At 38.8% G+C, this 26,929-nt stretch overlaps 1 long non-coding RNA gene and 1 pseudogene across 1 annotated transcript in view; both read left to right on the forward strand.

The window, feature by feature from the left end:
- Positions 1–8,517, forward strand: part of LOC132541315 (uncharacterized) — a 114,715-nt gene extending 106,198 nt beyond the window's left edge. Inside the window, exons 3-4 of the long non-coding RNA XR_009552478.1 lie at positions 6,955–7,149; positions 8,346–8,517. This is a non-coding gene — a long non-coding RNA (uncharacterized LOC132541315). The remainder of the gene's footprint in view (positions 1–6,954; positions 7,150–8,345) is intronic.
- Positions 8,518–25,162: 16,645 nt separating this feature from the next.
- LOC103119600 (transcription factor A, mitochondrial-like) lies at positions 25,163–26,489 on the forward strand (annotated as a pseudogene).
- The last annotated feature ends 440 nt before the right edge of the window (positions 26,490–26,929 follow it).

A 26,929-nucleotide genomic window follows, 5' to 3' on the forward strand; every position in this document is an offset into this window, starting at 1 on the left:
CACTGCCTCCTTCTGGCAAAGGCAATGGATTACATATGAAGGTATCAATTCCCTGCAGAACTTCTGAGCTACTTTAGAGATTAGTGTCTTCCCCTTATTGGGGAAAAGATCTCACTGCAGAACAACCTGAAATAAGAAGTTAGTCGGAAGCCAGTCTTGAAGCTCTTATCAAATGTTCAGAAAACCCAAGTCTACAATCCTGGTTTCTGTGATAAGAAATGCAATAATCAGGGAATGGTGAGCTGTGAATTTTATTACTAACAACCTATCCCATATATTCCAGCCACAAATTAACACTGCCTAAAGATCAATGACCCATCAGTGAACTGCAAAATTTCTACTTTAGTAGTTTTCAGAGGAAGAAGTTGATGCTCAAGGAATTTAATTCATAAAATTTGTGTCGTTGAAGATAAAACAAAAATCCAGAAAGGGCATTTGAACTCAGATACTCTTCAAAAAAATTTCTTTTTTAAAAAAAATATTTATTTATTTATTAATTTCCTTTTGTTGCTGTTGTTTTATTGTTGTAGTTATTATTGTTGTTGTTGCTGTTGGATAGGACAGAGAGAAATGGAGAGAGGAGGGGAAGACAGAGAGGTGTTGGTATTCTTCATGTTGATTTGGCCCCCTTCCCCCTACCTCTGAGAGAAATGGTTTGTCCCTTGCTAGTTTCGCCCCTGCTTTCTCCCCGCCCCGTATGCTAAGGATGTCCAGAGTCCCAGCAGCAACCTGGCAGAGGAAGAATGATAGGGAAGCACATGGTGTGGTGGTTTGCCCATTCGTGAATAAAGATTAAACTGCAGCTTCTCAGCCCAGCTGTGTGTCCCTGAGTCTGTCTCTGTCTACCGCTGAGACGCTAGCCAGGCCTACCGGAGCCCCCGAACTTTAACAACAAAAAATGGCACCCACGTGGACCTGACTTGTGCATCTCTCAGATGAGTGAAGACAATTTGGCTACCTATGTACTATGGCCTTCTCTTCCGCTTGTGAAGAGATCTCCAAAGGCCTCTGCCCTTTCTTCACGAGACTGTTTCGCTGTTTCTGAAACATTTATCTCTGGACCACTCTCTGGTTTCCGCCCAACACCAGCCCGCATGAGGCAGCTTTCCACTGGCGCAGGGCATTGGGTGCGGGCTCCCTCCATGCTGCTCGGCTGCTGGGAGCAGGGCAGCAGAGATGGCAGGGCCATGGGGCAGGGCTACGGCGGGCTCCCTACCGAAACTGGGCCCCCTGGCCGAGATCCTCAGCTCGGGTCTGAAGGCAGACGAGCTAGAATACGCAGAGATTCGTGCAGAGATCGCAACCTGCAATTCCTAGAAGTGGAGCTGTGTGGAGGACCCACCTCCGGATGGTGACCCCCCCAACAACAACTAAGACAGTACAGATCTAAATTCGTGTTTAAAATGACATGTCTTCGTAACAAAGGTTTCTCTCCTTGTGTATTAATGACCATGTTTACGTGTGTGTTTAAAGTTTGGTAACATTAACTTTAAGGTTAACAATGTAACTTTAAGGCTATATTCTTACCAGACAAAGTTAAATGAAAAAGGTTTTCAATGTAATTCTCATAATGATAAAATTGACTTACATTTAAAGTCTGAGGTAAAAAAATTAGTTAAAAATCATTATATTTTAACCAAGTTGATCTAAACAAAACCTGCGCACACCTAGGGTGTATCTCCATCTTGAATGGGTGTAACAAAAGGTTAAATAGACTTGTTGATATGTAAAACTCTCGATTACCTTCTCTATTAGAAATGGTAGATTACACAACGGCTATGCTAATGATTCTCATGCCTGAGGTTTTCTTTCCTTGATTCTTATGTCTACCTTTTCACATTCTATTGTTTAAACTTTAAACAACCTTAAAATCATTCTAAAAAAGATTTCTAATTGTAATAGAGTTATCAATTGTGGAGTTATCAATTGTAAACTTCTAGCCTGCTACAAGTTTTGTTTCATAAGTAAGTGAATTGCAGCTGTCAAGTTCTCTACAGAAAAGCAGAATTCTGATGGCTGACATTCCCCATCGAGACAGACGTACAACAATTCACCCCCGGCAATTCTTTGGTGGACATCTGCTTTGGACTTCTATCAGACTCACTGGTACACCTCGGACACTTTGCACAAAACTAGCAGTTTCCCCTTATGCTGCTGGGTTTCTCAAAGACTGACTGCAGCCATGCCTTGGGACTCTAGGCCTCACCCTCCCCCCCATGCTAGAAAATGCCTGTTGAGACAAGTACGCCCCCCAGAGGCAGGAAATTTTTTTTTAAGCTGATAAAGTTTTGCCCAGAGGCAAAAAATGGCCCCCTCAGGCCTTCCCTTGGCAGCACACTGGTTCTTGTTGCTCGCTTACATGTTTCTCCATGTTTGTGCCAGTTTCTTTTTTGAAAATGCCTGTACGATATAGGTTTCTGTTCACCCCACACCCCTGATACTGTGGTCATTTAGTTAAAAAGAAAAGGGGGAATATGTTGGTATTCTTCGTGTTGGTTTGGCCCCCTTCCCCCTACCTCTGAGAGAAATGGTTTGGCCCTTGCTAGTTTCGCCCCCGCTTTCTCCCCGCCCCATATGCTAAGGACGTCCAGAGTCCCAGCAGCAGCCTGGCAGAGGAAGAATGATAGGGAAGCACATGGTGTGGTGCTTTGCCTGTTCGTGAATAAAGATTAAACTGCAGTTTCTCAGCCCAGCTGTGTGTCCTTGAGTCTCTCTCTACCGCCGCGAAGCTAGCCCGGCCTGCTGGAGCCTCCGAAACATTAACAACAGAGGGGGAGAGAAAAAACACCTGTAGACCTGCATCATCATTTGTGAAATGACTCTCCCTGGGGGCTTGAACCGGGATCCTTATGCCAGTCCTTGCGCTTTGTGCCATGTGTGCCTTACCCACTGCACTATTGCCCAACTCCCTTCTTCAAAGAAATTTCTAATATGTAATAGTATCCAAACAGGCTTTTCTAGTCATAGCATGCTATACATTTATTTTAGAGCCAAAATAATGATTAAGATAAGTATTTTATCATTCTTGTGATTAGTTTTTAAAAACATAATACTTAGCCCAAATTTGTAACATCTAAATAAGATATCCAGCTATTCATACATTTCTTCTCTTCTTAAGTTGATATTTACACTTAAATTCTTATCTCACAATGTACTTCTGAGGAAATTTAAAGTAAGAGCAAATTAATATAAATTGATCACTTCTAAGCTACTCAGATAAGCTCCATATGAATTATGTTAATTCAATAAATGCTGCAAGAAAGCTAGATATAAAGTCTAGTCAGTACACAGATGAGTGGCAAATTAATTACAAAATATGTTTGAAGCACAACAAAATCAATAGGCAGTTGAAAGATATTTGAACTGTGTTTGGAAGATGGATTCAATAGCATTGAAATTAGAGAAAAATGCTCTAGGTAGAACGAATCGCATAAGCAAAGAATAAGAACTAGAAAAAAGGATGCTGTATTCTGAGAATTATGAAGAGTCCAGCTTGTGGAGAAAGAGGAAGGCAAAAGATAGACTCAGGTAAGAATGACTGCAGACAAGGTAGAGACCACAATGATAAAAGCTGTGTTTGTTAACTAATCCCATTTGTTATCTTTATTCATTTGGCAGTCAGCAGGTATGAGAACTTAGTAAAGATAACAGTGACTTTACTACAGTGATGCTTTAAGGGCGGGAGATAGCCTGATATTTATACAAAAAGACTCTCATGCCTGAGGCTCTCAAGTCCTAGGTTCAGTCCCCCATACCACCATAAACCAGAGTTGAGCAGTGCTCTGGTTAAAAAAAAAAAAAGCCTAAAAAAGAATTGGGCATAAACTGGCAGGAAAATAATTAAGAAGCTGTTGCTATAAAGGTAACAACATTAAAAAAAATTCTTTAATGGAGGATTAATGGTTTACAGTCAACAGTAAAACACAATAGTTTGTACATGCATAAAATTTCCACATAACAATACAACCCCACTAGGTCCTCCTCTGCCATCATGTTCCAGGATCTGAACCCTCCCTCCACCCCAGAGTCTTTTACTTTGGTGCCATACACCAACTCCAGTCCAAGTTCTGCTTAGAGTTTTCCCTTCTGATTTTGTTTTTTCAACTTCTGTCTATGAGTGAGATCATCCCACATTCATCCTTTTGTATCTGTCCTATGTCACCTAACATGATATCTTCGAGCTCCATCCAAGATGGGATAGAGAGAGTGAATTCACCATGAACTTGAGACTTTGGAACTTCAGGAATAAGAGTCTCTTTGCATAACCATTATGCCATCTACCCCTGTTCACATTTCTCAATTTTCCACAAAACAATTCAATGCCCCTCTAGGTCTTCCTCTGCCATCATGTTCCAGGACCTGAAACCCACCCCCCCACCCCAGCAATACCCCAGAGTCCTTTACCTTGGTGCAGTACACCAGGCCCAATCCAAGTTCTGTTTTGTTTATCGTTCAACTTTTTTCTTCTTTTTGTAACTGGATTCGTTTCATTGAAGGTGCCTTTATATTTAGATGGAAAAGAGTTCTGCCACTATTTTCCTCTAACTATTCGATAGCTTCTGGTCTAACATCTGAGGGGTGTTGAAATCCCTTACTGTTACTGTGCTGCTGTTAATATATTGTTGTAGCCTTCTCAGTAGATGTTTGATCTATTTAGAGGGCTTCTCATTGGGTGCATAGATGTTAATAATCATTAAGACCTCTTGATTGACTGATCCTCTGAGCATTAAGTAATGTCCCTCCTTATCTTTTAAAATTTTATTTGTTTTAAGGTCTATCATGTGAAATTGAGAATAGCTGTTCCTGCCTTTTTTTGTGGTCCATTGGCTTGTATGGTAGTTTTCCATTCTTTTACTTTGAGTCTGTGTTTGTCTTGTTAAGTTGTGTCTTCTGATCCATCTTCCTACTCTGTGTCTTTTAATTGGTGAATTCAGGCCATTGACATTTATTGATTTTAGGATAATGGGATTTTATCTAGTACAATAGAAACTTGAATGGAAAAGAATTTACTGACATTGGAAATGTTTCAGCTACATAAAAAAGACTGCTGGGGGTGGGGGAAACGAGATGAGAGAGGAACATAAGATGACCTTAATTTTTTTGGTTCAAGTTGGAGTTTGATACTCGTATTGCTATGTTAGGGAATTCAGAAGTGAACATGTGATCATGAACTGATAATGAATATAATTTTGGATGTAACATTATATGCATAGTAAATTAAAGATGGCAGAATAGTCTGGAAAATGTAGTATCACCAATAGATTAGTGCGAATAAATCCTCTGCTCTTTGGACTGTTATCATCTGTGCTTTCTCTGTGGATCAAGGGTTTGGGTCTACTTAAAGTCCACATCCCTTGGCCTATGTATTGGAGGATACACATAAATTCTTCATTCAAAAGGCCTTAATCACAAGTTCCCAGATTTGTATTCACATCTTTCCTCTCAAGTGTGAGTTGTGCTGCTTTTTATACACACCTATGTCTAAGAGACACCCAGTGGGACTGTAGTCATGAAGAACAGAGCTGCAACATGCAGGCTGAGGTGTCCAGCACCTTACTGTATATACTACAATAAGTATGAGATTCAGCTATCAACCTCATATTTATTTAAGTATGAAGTTCATGAATAGCAACAAAAAGCAATTGTTATGGAGTTTAAAAGCAATATATTCAATTCATTTTAATTTTTTTAAAAAAGATTTTATTTATGAGAAAGATAGGAGGAGAGAGAGAGAGAGAGACAGAGAGAGAGAAACAACCAGACATCACTCTGGAACATGTGCTGCTGGGGTTTGAACTTGACCTCATGTTTGAGAGTCCAATGCCCTATCCACTGCACCACCTCCTGGACCACACGATTCATTTCACTTGTCTATTCATAAATCCTATGTATCTTTTATTTCAATTTTCCTTATATTAATCCATATGAGGTAGTATTGAACACTCATGTTAATATGATAAAGATGCTATATTTTCTTTTTTTAGGAACATTCTAAATTTTTTTTTACTATAACTAAGATATTTGTATATAAATAATACATGCATTGAAAGAGAAATGGCAAAACAAAAACTGACTATCAGAACATAAGAAGAATATATGAAATATATCTGTGAGGGGATGGTCGATGGTGAACTTAGTAGAGCACAATTATTACCAGGTGAAAGGACCTTTGTTCAAGGCTCCTGTCCTCACCTGCAGGGCGAACATTTCAGGAGCTGTGAAACAGCGCTGCAGGTGTCTCTCCTTCTCATTCCCTCTCTACCTCCTACCTCACCTTTGGTGTCCTATGCTGGCTTGACATTTCGTAACATCTCTATAAGAAGCTATGTTGTTCACTTCTCAGGATATCAAGGCAATCTTTAAATTTCCAGTTATAGAGCTGATGTAAAAGAGCATTTATCAAGCTAGATTCATAAGTTTTATCTAGGAATATAGAACACCGCCTTATTAAAGTGAAATGAAAAATCCGTAGGCAAAAGAATGAAAGAGAGAAAATCCGCTGCAAGTGGTGGACTCTCACTTCCCAAGTGGAAGCCTTGGTGGACTCAGATCTAGCCAACTCGCTCTCACCTTTGATGTTGCCAGCACGTTGATGGACTCTGTAACCAATCGGCTTGTGCTGCACCCGGCTCGAAAACAGCTAAAAGGCTGGGTGCTGAGGTTAAAAAGTCATTCAGCCTGGTATCGACCTGAAACCGGTTAACGAGAAAGAAACTTAACTCCTTGCCCTCCATGCAGCCTCAGTCTCATTCTTTGGTTACTTTTGAGCTGTGACACTGGAGAGCAATGCTACCGAATATTTTGTAACAAAAGGAGAGTATAAAAGTGTAAAACTAGGTATTTCTTATTATTTTTCTGTTTTTAAAAATATTTATTTATTCCTTTTTGTTGCCCTTGTTGTTTTACTGTTATAGTTATTATTGCTGTTGTTATTGATTTTTTCGTTATGGATAGGACAAAGAGAAATGGAGAGAGGAGGGCAAGACAGAGATTGGGAGACAAAGATGCCTACAGACCTGCTTCACCTCCTGTGAACCGACTCTCCTGTGGTGGGGAGCCAGAAGCTGGAACCTGGATTCTTATGCTGGTCCTTGCACTTTGCGCCACCGCCACCTGTGCTTAAGCCGCTGCACTACTGCCGGACTCCTGGTATTTCTTATTTTTATTTTTTGCCACCAGCGCTACTGCTGGGGCTTGGTGCCTGTAGGACAAATCCATTGTTCCTGGTGGCCATTTATCCCCCCACCCTTTATTTTTTACTTGATAATGTCTTAACAGTTCCAAATAACAGGAAGTCTGAAGCCTCAAGTAGCTGACACATGGTCACTTTGTTTTGTGTTATTATCTATCTTTCCCCCTACCAGTGGGGAAGAAATTAAAGGTAGTTTAAGGATTTTTTCCAGTTCACAAAAGAAGCACCTTTTTTTTTTTTGTTTGTTTGTTCCCACTGTGAGAGAGGTTTTAGCAAGAGAAACTGGGAAAATTGTGGGGTAGGGGTGGGGGTGGTGGGAGTGAAAAGGGAAAAAAGGGAAACTGGGAAACTGTAACCCAACAGGAAAGACAGCTGACCTCAGTGGACCAATAGGGGAGCTAGCCCCAGGTATGACAATGATTAGGGATGTAAGAGATTGAAAAATGCATGGGCAGGCTGTTCTCTCCACAGCCCTCATGGACTCTATCCCCTAAGTTTTCTTTGCACCTTAATATTATTCCTGCACAACTTCTACCTCACACTTTGGTAGTAAAGACACATATTTTGTACAGCTGATCATAGAGTCACTTGTAATTCTTTTAATATTGAATCATGACCTATTTTCCTGAGTAAACTTGTGGTTAGGGGACTTTCTGAAGCTGGGACCAGTTTTCCCTGCAATAGTGGGGAGGGAGGGAGAGGGAGAGAGAGTGAAAAGGGTGGGGGGAGAGAGAGAGAGAGAGAAAAAGAGAGAGAGAGAGAGATAGAATAGAGAGGCCTGCAGCCCTATTGTACTGCTGATGAAGTTTTCCCCCTTGTAGATGGGGACTGGGGGCTCCAACACATGTCTTTGTCTCTGGTAACATGTATTCAACCAGCTGCACCACTGGCCAGCTCTTGTATTTCTAATGCTTGCTAAGTCTAAGTGTCCTGCCCCCCCCCCCCCCCCGAAAAATGTGCCGTCTTGGTACATAATTCATGGAAAAAAAAAATCTTGTAACTCCATCACAGTGTCTTTAAACAGAGTGAAGTTTCTCTTCTTATCAAAGAGAGAACATCAGTTATCAACATTCGAATTTATATTGTTTGGAATATTTGTGTGTGTGTGTGTGTGATTCATGGATTTCATTTTATTCATACTGTGTGTCTATAGTTTTGTAGGTTTACACATTTACACATGTGTGTTTGTTTTCTTGGATCTGACTTCAGCAAAAATATGACCAAATCTTCAAAATAATCTCTCATTCTGAGTAAATTAAAGCAGGATGCCCAGCTTACTGTGTGTCCAGCTGACTGAAGGCTTAAACAGGAAAGGGACACAAGGAGATTCTGTGGTAGGTATAAGATAAACATGCTCTTGTTTATGTTTTGCTGATAGTCTGGTTGTTTAGAAGTTGGGGAATTTTTTTCCCCTTGCTTTGGGCTGTTCTTTTAAAAAAACCAAACAACCATCCAGTGTGTTTGATGTTTTTGATCTTGGTTTTGAATTTTGTTATGCATGCTCAAAGTCTGACAGTTTACTGTGTTTCATATTTTGTCAGATCCTCCTCTGTCTACTATATATATTACCCACAGATGGCTGAAAGAAGAAAAAAAATGAAGGAAAGGTAGAATATCTTAAAAATTGATATTTCGGGAGTTGGGCTGTAGCACAGTGGGTTAAGCGCAGGTGGCTTGAAGCACAAGGACTGGCGTAAAGATCCTGGTTCGAGCCCCTAGCTCCATACTTGCGGTGAAGCAGGTCTGCTGGTGTCTATCTTTCCCTCCTCCTGTCTTCCCCTCCTCTCTCCATTTCTCTCTGTCCTATCCAACAATGATGACATCAATAACCACAACAATAAAAAACAAAAAGGGAATAAATAAATATTTTAAAAATTGATTTCATAATCCTGAGAGACTGTTGTATAAATATTGGCGTAGTTTTGCAGGTGCTAAACAATTAGGTGTTTTAGAATTCTGCGGCCTTTCACCTGACATAATTAACTTTCTTTTATTTCATAGTGTTTGCAATATCATTTCTTAGCCTTTTTTTTTTTTTTTTTGCACAAGACTGCCTGTAGGACCAAATTTAGCAAGATGTGCAGACACCTTCAAGTCACAATACAAACATCAAATTTCCTTTTAGCCCCAGGACAAAGATTCTACAGGTTGACTATCAGAATCCCCCAAACACTCTTATGCTAGGATGATAAATGACTTGAGGATATGTAGTCAGTCTCTGAAGAAAAGCTACATTGATTGGATAATTTTGGCATTCAAAGAAGTATTTGTACCTTGGGTGACTTAAAAATGTAAACTTAAGCTTTTAAATACAGTGATGGAATACAGTGTGTGTGTGTGTGTGTGTGTGTGTGTGTGTGTGTTTACCTGCCACATAGTTTAATAATATCTGGAATCTAGAAGCTCTTCAATTAGAATGAACTGAATTGAACTGTTAGTATTACAGATATTTTGGGAAAATAATATTTACATTTAAAACACACAGATTCAATAATACTGGTTTACTTCTTTATCAGACATTATGTTCAGGACAAAAGCACTACATTGATATATTATTTGGTATTAGTTTTAATTTAATGCCTTATCACTATAAAGTAGTATAAACTATCTTCATTGTATACTTTGGGAGACATTGATAAAGAGACAATTTTTTCTCTTTCAGAATTTTTTTTTTGCTAGAATTGAGAAAGAACTGAAGTATGCAATGAGTGGGTAAGGCAATTATGGTATATCTTTTTTTTTTTTTTTTTTTACTTTTGCCTCCAGAGTTATCCTGTGGCATGGTGCCTGCACTATGAATCCACTGATCCTGGTGGCCATTTTTTTCCATTTTAGAAATTGAGAGGGGGGAGGGAGAGAGAGAGACAGAGAGACACTTGCAGATCTGCTTCTCTGCTTGTGAAGATTTCCCCCTGCAGGTGGGGAGTGTGTGAGGGCTCAAACCTGGATCCTTTTGCAGGTCCTTGCACTTTGTACTATGTGTGCTTAACCTGGTGTACCACCACCTGGCCCCCAAGACAATTTTTTAAATGCAATCTTTTGCATTAGAATTATACCCTAAAATATTTTCTCATTGGAAATGCTATCATGTAAATACATGAGCTTCAGACTTAACATTTTCCCTCTTGTTTTTTATTGTGATATCCTAATGGAAAATCTGTTGGAAAAGGAATATGAGAAATACAGTTTATAGAATCATAGTTTAAGTATCATAGAGTGAAGAGATGGTAAGAGTGTCATCCTCCCTCCTAAAAGTGGTAGCACAGCGGGTTAAGCGCACATGGCATGAAGCAGAAGGACCTAGGCAAGAATCCCGGTTCTAGGTCCTCTCCCCACCCTCCCCTGCTCTCCAACTGTAGGGGAGGGGGCCTCCTCAAAAGCGGTTAAGCAGGTCTGCAGGTGTCTATATTTCTCTCCCTTCTCTGTCTTCCCCTCCTTTCTCAATTTCTCTGTCCTAACAACAATGACAGCAATAACAACAACAACAAGGGCAACAAAAGGGAAAAACAGCCTCCAGGAGCAGTGGATTCATATTGCACACTGTCCATTTCTGGGCAGGAGTCATGAGATCCATCTCAAAAGAGGAATTATGTGCACAGGGGATTATGACTTTGCTTCAAAGTCCTAATGTTTCCACTATAACTATTCTATTTATGTTTCACTGAATCTCTGTTTATCATGTATCTGGCCACAAGGTCTAAGCACCAGAGGTGTTTGTATATAAAATGAAACCTACCTAGAACCTTTTCTTTCTCAGATCCTCTTCTCCCATCCCCCAGATTTGTCATATAGCACCGTTGGAGCAGCATATTCTAATATATGGCCAATATATTATAATATAATATCCAAAAGTCAGTGATTCTCTTTTAGAACTCATTGCAATGTGTAATAACTATTTTTCTACATTAGAAATATTTCCAGGCTTCATATGGACCAGAGGACCCCCAGAAACTTGGTGGTGGCAGGTCTATCTGAATAGTACTGGTGTGTTTACTTTTACTTTCATTGGTGGGATTGGTTCCCATTGTTGGCATGCATGTGTCTTACAAGACTTTTTTTTTTGTTTGTTTCTCTGGTTCAATTAGCATGATATCATCCATATAATTGATAATATTTTTCCATGGGTTGCCAAGATGATTAAGATCCCTGCAGACTAAATTAGTTTAGGGAATGGGAGAGTTGAAATAGCCCTGAGCTGAGACAATGCAGGTGTGCTTTTGCTCATTCCTGGTGAGCATGAACTGTGTCTGATCATACTTTTAAATTGACTTGAAGTAAAAAAAAAAATCATTTGTCAAATCAAAACCTATCTACCAGTTTCCTGGATTTGTGTTGATTTGCTCCTTAAGTTACTTCAATACCATCTTATAGCTGCAACTCAAGTTACCAGCTGATTGAATTTTGTTTTCCAAGATCCACTTACCTTTTGCACAGGATAGGATAGGATAGGATAGGATAGGATAGGATAGGATAGACAATAAGCAAGTAAAATGTAACTGTAATAGAAATCACCACATTGAATTTTTCCATGTCTTTGATGGATACTAATAATTTCACTTTACTTAGACACAGGGTTGCTATTTTGACTTTCTTAACTGATGAAGAGAGGAAGTTCCAAGAGTTCCACTTGGCTCTTTCTACCATAATAACTCTCCCTCCAGCATCCACAAATGTGGTGATTTCAGTTTGTTGATGAGTAAGTCTATATAATTACAGTCCAGCAACTGACAAATAAGCATGTCTATGTGAGGAGAAATATACAGGATAAACAAAACTATATTTATCACAACTGCCCTAAGTCCCACTTTGGTGAACCACAATGGCATTTTGGGTGACTTAAGTCTCTCCACAGGATAGAGGTGGACAGTCTACACTCCACATGCTCCTCCCCTCATCTTTCTCAACTTGGTTTTGAGACTGATTACATCACACACACACACACACACACACACACACACACACACACACACACACATGCACACACATACACACTCACTTCAAGAGAATTTAGGAAGTTCTCTGCTTTTACTCACAAATACAAATTTCTAGAAAGATAATAGTAGGTCTTTATAGATAGTCTGAAGATGGCTGGAAGGAGCAGAGAAAAAAGATAGGTTTTATATTTTTGTGGTGGTGAGGGGTGGTGTCTGAGTGAGGGATCCTATATGTGATTTATACTTCCTGTTGGTGGCAAAGGAGGGAACACCTGGAATTTCTTTTCTTTAAAATACATTTGTGGGAAACTGTGAAACACACACACACACACACACACACACACACACACGCACACAGATATATATGTGTGTGTGTGGGTGTTTTAAAAATATGTTATTTGTTTTATTTTAATGAGATACAGAAAGACATAGAAACACCAGAGCACTGCTCAGTTCTGCCTTATGGTGCTGCTGGGGATTGAACTTGGGAACTTGAAGCTGCAGGCATGAAAGTCTTTTGCATAACCATATGCTGTCTCCCCAGCCCCAAACTGGGAATTTTTATATGATGCAGAGAAGTGGAAGATGATATGGGGATGATCTTAAAAACGGTCAGAGATCATATTTGAAACAATGGAGTCAGATTTTTTATTATATAGGTTCTCTTGGGACTAATATCAACTAATCTCCCAACTATGAGTACTTACTGTTTCTCTGTACCCCCTTTCTTTTGGTGATTAATTTGAGAAACAACTCAATATATATGCTTGGGCCTGTGTGGCAAACTCTATTCTCAAGGGAACTTGGCTCCCCCTTTGGTCAAAGAGCTCTGGATTTTGCTTATTTCTGGGCAATAGTATGCAGTCAGTGTTTTTCCTTGTATTTGGTTTTATGACCATCAGTCCATATTTTCAAGTCAAAATATTATGTAGCTGGTGTTGTAGTAGGGCCTATCTTATTTCCAAAGACAACATAGCTGTAGCAGTTTCCTATATATTAGGTCACTTTCATTATCAGTTGTCTATCGTATCCTATCGTATCCTATCCTATCCTATCGTATCCTATCCTATCCTATCCTATCCTATCCTATCCTATCCTATCCTATCCTATCCTATCCTATCCTATCCTATCCTATCCTATCCTATCCTATCCTATCCATTTTATTTTTTTTCCCATTTATTTATAAGGAGACTTTTACAGCACTGTTCCATAGCTCATGAAGCTTCTCACGTGGTGCTTGATCCCATAAGGTAGTTTGGGGCTACAGCCAGGTCCTCACTCTGCCAGATAAGACATTTCCTGTCCCTTGAACTATTTATAATTAAATCTCCCCATTTTTTCACTCAAATAATTTTCTTCTTCGAATCTAATCATCCTTGCATCTTGTCTCCTTAGCCTGCCTGTGGTCAATCAACCACTCTTTCCTCCTCTCCTTCTATTCTTTTCTCTTGCAACTTGAACCTGTTGGTTTACAATAGAATTTCATCCTGGAATGTTTTAATTCCTAATATATGTGTCTATACCTAGATATGAAAACCAACATGAAAACCTTGTCCAATAGAATTCTTCCTGTCTCAGATTTTTATTTAGGCTACAAATTTCAGGAGTAAATCAAAAGCTACCTAAGCTTAAACTGAAGTGCTATCCTGAATCTTACTCAGGGTATGCTAAAATTTCTAAAATGTCTAAAAATGTCTCGCTCCACTGTCAAAAGAGAATGGAGTTTGAACTGTTAGAGAACTTCCTGGAATATGCCCGAGAATGCTCTTTTGTGTCACAGTCACTGTGGTACTAGAAGGCAGTGCTGTAATCATTATTTATTAACTCTTAAATTAGGTGATGTACCATGTCTTCAATAGGATGGAAAATTGGGATATAATACACATGAGACCAGCACAATAAAGTAACATAGTATTGAAAATAGAAAGGTATTGTAAGTGGAGGGGTTTACTCCATCTGAAAGTGAATGGAATGTTTTAGCTGTATCATAATGACCTTTTGTTGTTATAGTTGTTTATAACTCACTGTCAAGGCTAAAATGGCTCCCCTCCCCCATCTTTTGGTGCACAACATTTTCTGTGGTGTGTGAAGTGAGTGGTATAACTGATTATACTGGATTACAAGTTGACAAGCACACATTACACCATTTTCAGTAATTCCTGTTCAGAATGGTTTTTTTTTGCTTGAACTTTAATATCTAGAATAACATGAAAATAAAGTGGCATTTTCTTTTTGTGTTTTTCTATTTGTCACATCCTTTGAATGCATATGTGTGGAATCATTTCACCACTACAAGTAGGGATATATATATATATATATATATATATATTTTTAAATTATTTTTACTGAGAGAAGTTTCTAAAATAGTTAAGTTTTTTTTAATGTAGTTTTTTGGTCATACAAACATCCACAGTAAACCTTTACTTCTGTAAGAATCCATGAACATTTTTTTCCAAGGCATCAGGGCCTTGTGCCAGCATGATTACACTTGCTGCTCCCAGACCAACTTTTGCTTTTTTTTCTGTTTATTTTATATGAGACACACACACACACACACACACACACACACACACACACACACACACACACACACACCAAGAGAGAGAGAGAGCTAAAGAGAGAGTAGTGCTGGGAATAGAAATCAGGAATCTCAGGTATGCAAGCTGCACTCTGACAGCTGAGCTCTTTCCCTAGTTGTGTCACCTTTTCATTCTTTTTTAAAAAATTATTATTATTTTAAAGTAAAAGGCAAAAGCACAGAAAGACAGAGAGAAGGAGAGACACCACAGCACTGTTTCATTAGTCAAGAAGCTACTCTGGTTCTACCCATGCTATTCTCAAGGTGTGTGTTTGACAGGTGAACTATCACCCAGAACTATTTCACATTTCAGAATGACTAATATGAAATCATAGCAACCTACAATGGCATAATAGTTACGTTAAGACAACATCTGTTGGTGAAGGATCAAATTTAGTGATCAGGAAAGTGTTGGAGGTTATAGCTTGTCTTGAACATGATTCATTTAGAAAAATGAGAGACTGGAGAGAGAGCTCACCAAAGTCAGGTGCCTGACTTACCGTAAGTGATACAGGTTGGTGATACACGACAGAGAGAGAGATTGAAATTCTATGTTGAAAATTTCTAATTTAAAACATTGGAAAGTGATTAAAAACTTGATATGAAAGCAGTATGGAGATTTCTTAATGAAAATTACAACAAGGATGCTTTGTGATCCAGTAGTAATCCTCGACATTTATCCAAAGGTTATGAAAAATATTACTTTAGTAGGATATACAGGAGGCTAGGCAGTGGTGCACCTAGTTAAGTGCACATGCTACCATGACAAAAACCTAGATTAGAACCCCCATTCCCCTCCATTCAGGGAGGTGGGAGGCAGTTCACAAGTGGTGAAACAGGACTGCAGGTGTCTCTTTCCCTCTCTGTCTTTCCCCTTTCAATTTCTTTCTGTCCTATCCAATAAAATAGAAAGAAAAATAAAAAGAAGAAATGGCTGCCAGTAGCAGTGGGTTGGTAGTTCATGCAAGAAATTTTAGTGACAACCCTGGTGATAATTAAAAGAAACAAGGAAAGGAAGAAAGAGGTGAGAATATATGCACCCTTATTATTATAGCAGTATTATTCATAGTAGCCAAAATATGGAATCAAACTAAATGTTCATCTATGGGTGACTGGATAAAAATTTGTAAAGCATATACTTATTAAACTACTATTTGTCATTAAAAAAGATTATTATCTTCTTATTGGACAATACAGGTGTAACTGGAGGTAATTATACTAAGTAAAATAACTAAGGGAGTGAAAGACAACTATCAAATATTTTCACTCATGTAATATGAATAAAGCAAATTTACAAAATAAATGATAATGATACTAACACTCAGATCAAGTGAAAACTACTGTAATTATCAATTAATGGAGCAGAGACATGGGGAATGGGCAAGAGGTTTCTCTGGTGGTGTGGCACTGGAACTTTGGTGGTTGGTTTCATAAATCTTAAATACAAGTATCTGTATGAAATTTTGCCCCTAAATTTCACAATATTGCAGACCAATGTTAAATCAATTTGAAAAATAATAAAATTTTGAAATAAAGAACTTGGCATGAGGGGTCGGCTGGTGGCTTACCTGGTTGAGTGCACATGTTACAGTGCTCAAGGACCCAGGTTCGAGTCCCTGGTCCCCACCTGCAGGGGGAAAGCTTTCCAAGTGGTGAAGCAGTGCTGCAGGTGTCTCTCTGCCTCTCTTCCTCTCTATCCCCCACTTCCTTCCAGATTTCTGGCTGTCACTATCCAATAAATAAATAAAGGTAATAAAAAATTGAAAAAAAAGAACTTGGCATGATTATGATCTATGCTTCAAAACTAATTCTGGTGTGGTCCGGGAGGTGGCGCAGTGGATAAAGCATTGGGACTCTTAAGCGTGAGGTCCTGAGTTCAATCCCCGGCAGCACATGTACCAGAGTGATGTCTGTCTCTTTCTCTCTCCTCCATGTTTCTCATTAAGAAATAAATAAAATCTTAAAAAACAAAAACACCTAATTCTGGCAATGAACCTCTGACAACTTCTGATGTGGAAGACAAGTAGCAGAAAAAGAAACGTGGCCAAATGCGCTTGCCATCAACTAAACTGGGACAATACAAGTGCAATCTGTCCCATGTGCTGCACATAAAGCTTTAATTCATTTCTTAAACTCATTAAATCATAAAGCACATATTCTGCATCTAGAAATTATCATAACTTACACTAGGAATACAGTTATAAATAAGTTATAATCCAGAAGAGCACACAGTTGAGTGGAGAATTCTTGTCACCCAGTGAGAATAATGCTTTGATGTATGTTGTGTAAGACACGAGCTGAGAGATCAGCAAACACATCTGCAGAGAAGGGCCCCGGGGTGGTGTACCTGGTTTGAGCACACATGTTACAATGCTCTAAGACAGTATAAATAAATCAAACTTTTTTTTTTTTGTAGGTAAGTTTGTGATAGCACTTTGTTAATGCAGTACTTATGCAGAATGACTATTCTGATCTTTCAGGGATAAATTAAGTAGGAAAGGAATATGTAAACAACTTCATACTTTCTATATTCAGCTAATCCCTGCAGGTAGCAAGGTGTCTATGCTAATATGAAGGTAAATATCACTTGCCTTTCTTTTTCTTTGCCCTCAGATTCTTTAATGTTGCTCTGTGAAACCTGTGCAAAATTTGTACATAAAATATATCAGTCTTGCAAGGATCCAAGTTTGAGCCTTCAGTCCCGGCCTGCAGGGGGAAAGCTTTGCAAACGGTGAAGCAGTGCTGCAGGTGTCTCTCTGCCGCTTTCCCTTATCATTCCCCTTTCCTCTTGATTTCTGGCTGTCTCTAATCAATAAATAAAAGTAGATAATTTTTTTTAAAAAGAGTGCTTTTAAAATATATTGGTCTTAAAAATAAAGTTCTCACATTTCAGTTTTTTCATGTCAATGTATAAAGAGTCATCACCTTTTCAAAATGTTTTTATTTCAGAATGTATTTGTTTATTTATTTAGGAAGAGAAAATGGAAGTCCTTAGCCTTACGAAGTTTAGATTATAACTAATGACTTCTGTAATTGCTTCTCTGCTGGACACAGGTGTTGGCAGGTGGATCCATACCCCCATTCTGTTTCTATCCTTCCCTAGTGGGGTAGGACTCTGGGGAGGTGAGGTTCCAGGACACATTGGTGAGGTTGTCTGCTGGAGGAAGTCAGGATGGTGTCATGCTAGTGTCTGCAACTTGGTGGCCGAAAAGCAGTAAGATATAAAGCGGGACAAATTTTTTTTTAACCCTTGGAACTTTTATTAAAGTGTCGTTCTACCCCTGCTAAAAACTACCCACTTCCTCAAAGACAACTCTGTCTACATTTATGTGTTCCATTCAGTTTTATTGATTATCAGTGCTATAACATATTAGGAGTACAGTTTCATTCCTCTATATGTATATAGCTTACTGTACCCACTACCCATTTGTCAACTAGTGCCATTATGCTAACAAAAGGAACCACTCTCCCTATTCATTCCATTCCCATTCTCTCTTTTTGCATAGCCAGAACCTCACAAATATGCAATTGCACTCCTTTGGGTAGCTCTCTTTTTCATACACATATAGAGTGGTGTAGAGAGGAAGACACAGAGAGAGATAATATATCTGAACTATTTCCCGTGTCATATCCCTTCCTATGTGGTGCTGGGGCTTACATCTGAGTTGGATTTACAAGGCCAGGGCCCTACCTGTTGATCTATCTCTCAGCCCCTTGTTTCTTTCTTTTTCCCTCTGGTAGCCACTGACTCTTTTCCAGAGAGTGTAGGGATTGTTTATGTTGTGTTTCACCAGTTTGAGCAACCTTTAACTTCATAATTGCGTAATTGTTGTCTTTTTTTTTTTTTTTTTGTCTGTCTGCGTTTTAATTTCATTTTAATTCAGTTCAGCTCTTTAAACCACTAATTAACTAAGGTTTTTGCCTTTCCCATTGGGTGACAGGTTCCTGGTGGAAGGAAATTTAGCTAATTTGTGTTAATTTCTGCTAGATCAGACTCCATACTCCACAGTGAGGTAAAGATAAAGATGTTTTCTACCTTATAAGAGTTCTGTTCACAATAAGGGCAACAGAAAAAGGGGGGGGGGAATGGCTTCCAGGAGCGGTGGATTCATGGTGCAGGCACTGAGCCCAGCAATGACCCTGGAGGAAAAAAAAAAAGAGTTCTATTCTAATGGAAGAGAAAATAACTGAGTACACAAATCAATAAAAAAGCCAGTTTTTTTGGTAACAGGAGTGATGAAATAAATAAGCTAGTACTTTTTTTTTAGGGGGCCTATATATCAGAAGAGAGGGGAGTAAGTAATTTTCTTAGAGTAATTTGACAAGTGGGTTCTGAGGAGAGCTATCTGAACAGAGAAAGATCCTTAGGAAAATCCAAGAGCAGAAAGGGAATGGCAAGAGCAAAAGTTTGAATAGAAAGGGAATATGAAACAGGAAGAGAAAGGGGAAACACAAAGTAAATCTGGACAGGTTGAGTGTATTGCACCCAAGCCAAAGACTGGGGAAGGAGGAGTGAGAGAGAGTTGCTGGGAGGAGGGCTTTCAGGTCCTGGTATATGATGAGGGAAAAGCACCCACACTGGGGATGAGAGTGTTTTGCAGACACCTAACAGGGTGACGTGAGAAACTATACTGGGGCCAGTGGTGGTGCGCCTGGGTGAGTACACATGTTACAATATGCAAGGACCTGGGTTCGAATCCCTGATCCCCACATGGAAAGCTTTGCAAGTGGTGAAGCAGGGCTGCAGGTGTCTCTCTGTCTCTCTCCCTCTCTATCTTCCTTTCCCTTTTGATTTATGACTGTCTCTATCTAATAAATAAGTAAAGATAATAAAAAATTAAAAAAAGGAAATTGTGCCCATGTGCCAACAACTGTACTGTAAACCATTAACCTGCCAAAAAAAAAAAAAAAAAAAAAGGAAGACAGATAAAGAATTTGGCAGGTTGCAGGTTCTGCTTCTGTAGGCAGAACACTACTTGAGAATTGGTACATTATTGAGCTGATGAATTTTATTTTTTTTTGCCTAAAAATGAAATAGTCTCATTATGTCCATCATCAAGGTCCTTTTGGTATTTTTTTTCTTTTGTTTTTCTAGATGGAGTAAGCCTAGAATTTCTGAAAATGATGCTGGCTGGAATGGAGATTAAATTTTTCTCCCTTCCCTTTTCTTTCTTTTTTTTTATATTTACTTATTTATTTCCTTTTTGTTGCCCTTGTTGTTTTCATAGTTGTTGTTATTGATGTCATTGTGTTGGATAGGACAGAGAGAAATGGAGAGAGGAGAGAAAACAGGGAGGGGGAGAGAAAGATAGACACATGCAGACCTGTTTCACCGCCTGTAAAGTGACTCCCCTGCAGGTGGGGAGCTGGGGGCTTGAACCGGGATTCTCACGCTGGTCCTTGCACTTTGCGCCACATGCGCTTAACCCACTGTGCTTCCACCTGACTCCCCTTCCTTCCCTTTTCACAGTGACTTTGACTCCCTTACATTTGAGCAAGCTGACACATATGTGCTGTTGAGAGTTGGCTAGAGACAGGGAAGGGGAAGTTGTAGGTACCTGTCTTTGTTATCACTAATGCTTCCTTTTTCCTTAGATAGAGATGGACTCTTACTGTCCCACAATGACACAGGCTTCACAGAGTAGTATCAAAGTTATGTTTACCTTCATATTACTGTAGATACCTTGCTACCTACAGAGATGAACTAAATGTAGAAAGTAGGATGTTGTATACATATTCCTTTTCCGTATAATTTACCTCTGAAAGATCACACTATCCATTCTTCAAAAGTACTGCATTGACAAAGTGCTATCACAAACTCACCTACAATAAAAAAAAAAAAAGCTTGATTTATTGATATATATAGTCTCAGGACAGGTAACATCATATTTAGTTCCATTTCATTGATTAAAAAAATGGGTCTGCGATGGTGCATTTGCATTAGAGGGTATAAATGAATGATTGCAATGTTTATGTTTTTTGAAACTAACAATGAACATTTTTTATTTTGACTGCTTAAATTCAAATTGTGAGGGGTCAGAGAGGCTAAGTCATGATTAAAGATTAATATGAATTCAACCATAGATTGAATTTGGGCCTTTTTTTTTTTTCATAGAAAATGATGACTTTTCCCAGATTGAGTTTTATTTGTTACTTATATTAAAGTTAAACAAATGACAATACATTTTGTGTGAAGATGATTTATCTGATGTGAATGCAAATTGACTGTATTTTCAGACACAAAGAAAATCATTTTGTGTACGAAGTAAAAGTGATGAATTGGGATCTCATCATATGACAGTTTGTAAGACTGTTGGTTGATGTTTAAAAAGATGAAATATAAAATCATTTCATTTAATATAACTCAAATTTTCATGCTGAACCTAACACTATGTATTATCATAGTAGTTGCAAACTTCATACTTTTATTTGTGTATCATTTTGATGCAAAATAGCGATAGGAAAGCAAGTGGGCAACTTCAATAGAAGACAATTCAGGGGAAGATAGTTTTTCAGAAGAGATTTTTCAAGATTCACTTGCAAACTACATTTGTGAGAAGTGAAGATAATGAAATACTGTGTTATCTGTTGTCAACAAATAGAATGTTTCTATTACTCATTTTTATCTTGGGATAAAGTAAATTAAAATGAATTCACCTTTTTTTTGGTAGTTAATGGTAAGTTTTGTGGAAAGTGAGTTACTGGGAAATCTAAAATCTTCACTACTTTAGCCTTAATACCGAAGTTATCCAGCATAAGGTATTATGTTATCTGAATACTTTTTGGTTTTTGATTTGAGTTAGTGAGATTGTCCAAACATTATAAGTTTTTGCTTATGTTTCACTGAGTTGTTTTCAGTAAAAGATGCCTTTTGAAGTCTGCCAATAGAACTAATCAGACAATGTACTGTGTTGAATACTAGTGGAGAGAGTATATCCTTGTCTAGTTCCAGATTTTAGGGGGCAAGGTTCCAGGTTTCCCCCACTGAATATGATGTTAGCCATAGATTTGTCATGTGTGGCTTTTATTATGTTGAGGAATTTCCCTTCTATTCACAATGGGTGTTGGATACTGTAAAATGCCTTTGCAATATATATTGAAATGACTATGTGATTATTTTTCTTTTTGTAGATATAGTGTATTATGTTAATCACTGTACATATACTGAAGCAACTTTATATCCCTGGGGTGAATCCTACCTGGTTTTGGTAGATCATCGTCTTTATGTATTGTAGTCAATTTGCTAAGATTTTGTTGAGAATCTTTGCATCAGTGTTTATAAAGAATATAGGTATATCCAAGTTGCAGATGCTACTGTGTTTCCATCCTGACCTCCCTGGGTAGACAACCTCACTATTGTTACCCCCTTCTCACCTCTCCAGAACCTTATCCCACTAGGGGAAGACAGAAATAAGCTGGGGGGATATGGATCAACCTGCCAATGCCCATGTCCAGTGGAGAAGCCAGATTTTCTGTAGAAGCCAGTTTTCCACCTTCTCCACCCCATAAAGAATTTTGGTTCATACATACTCCCAGAGTGGGAGTAAATGTTAGAACAATGCTCTAACATGCTTGGTTGATAATGTTTCAACTAAGTTCTGTTTTAACTAACAGAACTTCTGACTTTATTATTGATATAAAGCAAAGTAGAATTGGCTTAATAGTGATTATCACCTTGCTGGTAAGTGTGCCAATTCATGGACTTTTCCTGCTGCTCCCTGGAGGCCTACTTTTGGCTGCATGTTCCCCTGGGAGCACTGGCCATTAGATTAGCATCTCATTCTTCCAGTAAAACATTTTGCTTAATTTTGTGCTTGGTTAGAAGATCTTGTGGAAAATAAGTTTGTGTGCTTTTATGAGAAATAATGTCAGATGAGCTGCTGTTGGGTCAGGGTTTTGTATGTAGCTGAGCAACTGTGGTCTTTTGAAAGCCCTCAACACACAGGAAACTGGTGCTAAACCCTTGGTAGAAAAAATGTCAGAAGCAATTCTGCTCTTTATAATTTTTTATGTTCTTGCGGCATTTAGCAGTACCATCTGAATGCACTTGAGATTATTATTTGAAGGAAGTATATTCATTGCATATTGAAAGAAGTCATTTGGTTTATTGAAATAATACCATCTCATAATTTTTTATTTAAACATATTAGGTTGTAAATTAATGCTTCAAACCCAATACTATTTCTAGGAGAGTTTTACAATATTCAAAAAAAATTTCAGAATTCATACTTCCAGTAAAGCCTTAGGAACTATCATTGTTTATTAATTTAAGCTGGTTGGGAAATGATGAGACTGTCTCTTTGATTTTCACTGGTTCAGTGTTCTTTGACTTGATTTAAAACAACCTACTACTAATCACAAATTAAAAAAATGGAAAAATTAAAAAATGTTGCACAGATTATTTGTCCTAATAAAAGTTAATGATGATATGTGATGATACAGATGATTAAATCAGTTTATTACAAAAGCTTCTTGTTGTGTGATTCATCATGGAGATTTGATCTCATCAATTACACGGGGTTGTATTTATTTACGTTTCTTAGCATAGGTCAGGGAGTGGCAATAATTCTTGGTTCAGCAGAATAATGTTTAGGATTAGAGCAAAGTTATAAAAATATTTTTTGACCATAACCTGTGTTGACCAATCACACTGGATTTAATGTATATACTTAAAATTCATCCATTCATCCACCCATTCATCCCTCCATCTATATCCATACATCTATATCCATCTAACAGAAGCTACACAGACTTCCTCTATGCTCTGTTTACTGATATTCTGAGTTACATTCAGCTTTGCTTTTTTAAATAAATAGATATGATATAAATTGTTTTCATGATCCATTAATATGTTACAGCCCTCAGATTGCAAATGACTAAGAGTTGAGGAATGATGCAAAGAAAGTAGACATATGCACTAACTTCAGTAAGTGGCAGTGAACATTTCAAATTACATTTTGTTTTTCTTTTGAATATTATTCCTCTTCTATTATATATAGGTGCTTATGTTGAGAAATTATTTCCAGGTGCCAGTCTGTCATTCCGATGGTCAATGAGACAACCACCTGACTTAAACTTAGGCCTGAGGACTCTATCTCTGTAAGTCTTTTGAGAGTGACTGAAAAAATAGTCAGAAAAATATATATTTAATTTTTATTTATAAAATGGAAATATTGATAAGACTATAGGATAGATGGGGTACAATTCTACACAATTCACATTCCCAGAACTTTGTATACAATCCCCTCCCTTGATAGCTTTCCTATTCTTTATCCCTCTGGAGGTATGGACCAAAACCCCCTTTTTTTAAAATTTATTTTTTATTTAAGAAAGGATAAATTAACAAAACCATAGGGTAGGAGGGGTACAACTCCACACAATTCCCACCACCCAATCTCCATATCCCACGCCCTCCCCTGATAGCTTTCCCATTCTTTATCCCTCTGGGAGCATGGACCCAGGGTCGTTGTGGGTTGCAGAAGGTGGAAGGTCTGGCTTCTGTAATTGCTTCCCCGCTGAACATGGGCGTTGACTGGTCGGTCCATACTCCCAGTCTGCCTCTCTCTTAAATATGGAGTAGGGCACCAAAGTAAAAACCCTGTGGTGAGGGGTAGACATGCGGCTTCCTGGGCCGGTGGGGGGTGGGGGTGGGGGTAGTTGGGTGGGATGGGACATAGTCTTTTGGTGGTGGAAATGGTGTTTATGTACACTCCTAGTAAAGTGTAGTCATATAAATCACTAATTAATTAATATGAGAGGGGGAAATTAATTTTATGTCTTGCAGTTTTTAAAACACAGACTGAGTCTTCTTAATATATTGGCTGTGTATTTGATATGCGGACTCTCTCAAAAGCCTACACCAAGTAGATCAGAAGCAACCAATGGCATAGCTACATACAAGATACTGGGTACTATACAGCAAACTCTAACAAAAGGACTTTTCAAAGTTAACCCAATTACCAAATAATGTGATGATAACTAACTATCCAATGTCTTTTTGAACCCTAAGACAGCAGGAACCTCACATCTCCACTAGAGAGCCTATATTTCCCCCAGTCCTGGAACCTTAGGATAGGGACCAAAAACCCTTATGGGATGCAGAAGATGGAAAGTCTGGCTTCTGTAATTGCTTCTCCGCTGAACATGGGTGTTGGCAGGTTGATCCATACTCCCAGCACTGAAGTATCAGCACCATTCTGGGCCAGCTATTTCAGTAGATGTTTGGAACAGCATCTTTATTTCTTTAGCTTAACATATTTTGCTTAATTTACGAATTCCACTCTTTCCCCCCCCCCACAAACAACAACATTAATTGATTTAGTGGATCAGTGCTGTCTAATCATCTGACTGTCTTCCCAATGTGTTAAAAGAGGATACTGGGTCATTTGCTGGAGGGCTTGTCCTGCAGCTGCGAGGTCTGGGCTACTGGGCCTGCTCACTGCCTGTCCTGCGGGCGCCATGGCCCTGTTCCAGGGATTGTGGGGTGTACAGAGCTCCCTGGACAAGTCCAGAGTGGACCTCTGTACTGGTTGTGGAAGCTAACTGTGCCTTCCCTTCAGTTTTGCCATTCCACCAAGATGACTTTTGTCTGGCTTGATTTACCCACAGAAGAAAAGGTTCCCAATAGTTAAAGCTCAGAACCCAGAAGTGAAAACTTCAGCACTGATTAAACAAATTGCCCAACAATGGAGGGAACTTCCTGACGAAAAGGAAAAAAGTATATGAAAATGCTTACAAAGCAGACTGGGAGGTACACAATGAAGAGTTGAACAAAATTCAGAAACAGCTAACACCAAGTCAAATAGAATCTTGGAAAAGTAAGTCTTGCAAAAACTTTTCTTTAAAAAAGAAAGCATTGTGGGCTGGCTACGGGTAGCACAGTGGGTTAAGCACACATGGCGCAAAGTGCAAGGACCAGCATAAGAATCCTGGTTCGAGCCCTGGCTCCCCAACTGCAGGGGAGTTGGTTCACAAGCGATGAAGCAGGTCTGCAGGTGTCTATGTTTCTCTCCCTTACACTTTCTTCCCCTTCTCTCTCGATTTTTCTCTGTCTTATCCAACAACGACTACAGCAATAACAATAACAACAACAACAACAACGATAAACAAAAAGTACAACAAAAGGGGAAAAGATTGCCCCCAGGAGCAGTGGATTTGTAGTGCAGGCACGGAGCCCCAGTGATAACCCTGGAGACAAACAAATCAATCAGTAAAAAGAAGGCATTACTTAAAAAGAGAGTGAACAATGTTTGGGAAACCAAAAGGACCTTGCACAGCTTGTAACATCTTTATGTCCGAAAGATTCCAAGAAACTAAGGACTTGTTAGCACAGGGAAGGCTGAAGTCTGTAAATGAAAGCTGGAAAAATCTTTTTTTTTTAAAAAAAATATTATCTTATTTATTAATTAGAGATAGCCAGAAATCAAGAGGGAAGGGGGTAATAGAGAGGGAGAGAGATAGACACCTGCAACAATACTTTGCCACTCGCAAAGCTTTCCCCCATAGGTGGGGACCATAGGCTTGAACCTGGGTCCTTGTGCATTGTAACGTGTGTACTCAACCAGGTGCACCACCACCTGGCCCCATGGAAAAAAATCTTTGTAGTTTTCAAAAGCAAGTGTATATTCAACTTGCAGGAGATGATAAAGTTCGTTATTATAATGGGATGGAAATTTGGGAAGAACAAATGATCTTCTACGTTGCAAGACAAAGTCCTCAAAAAAAACCCAAAAAACAAAGTCCTCAACAAAAGATGACTTTGAGGATTATTAAAACAGAAGATTGAGGGTCCGGCAGTGGGTTAAGAGCACGTGGCACAAAGCGCAAGGATAGTATTAAGAATCCTGGTTCAAGCCCCAGTTCGAACCCCGGCTCCCCACCTGCAGGGGAGTCACTTCACAGGCAGTGAAGCAGATCTGCAGGTGTCTATCACTCTTTCCCTCTCTGTCTTCCCCTCCTCTCTCGATTTCTCTCTGTCCTATCCAACAACAATGACATCAATAACAAAAACAATAACTGCAACAACAATAAAAAAACAACAACAAGGGCAACAAAAGGGAAAAAATGGTCTCCAGAAGCAGTGGATTCGTGGTGCAAGCACCGAGCCCCAGCAATAACCCTGGAGGCAAAAACAAAACAAAACAAAACAAAAAAACCCAGAAGACTGAGTCATGTTCATAATGGATAAGACACAAGAAACCCATTAGGTCCCATTACCTGAAGCTG

The sequence above is a fragment of the Erinaceus europaeus genome, chromosome 11 (genome assembly GCF_950295315.1).
Source record: "Erinaceus europaeus chromosome 11, mEriEur2.1, whole genome shotgun sequence".
Lineage (NCBI taxonomy): Eukaryota > Metazoa > Chordata > Mammalia > Eulipotyphla > Erinaceidae > Erinaceus > Erinaceus europaeus.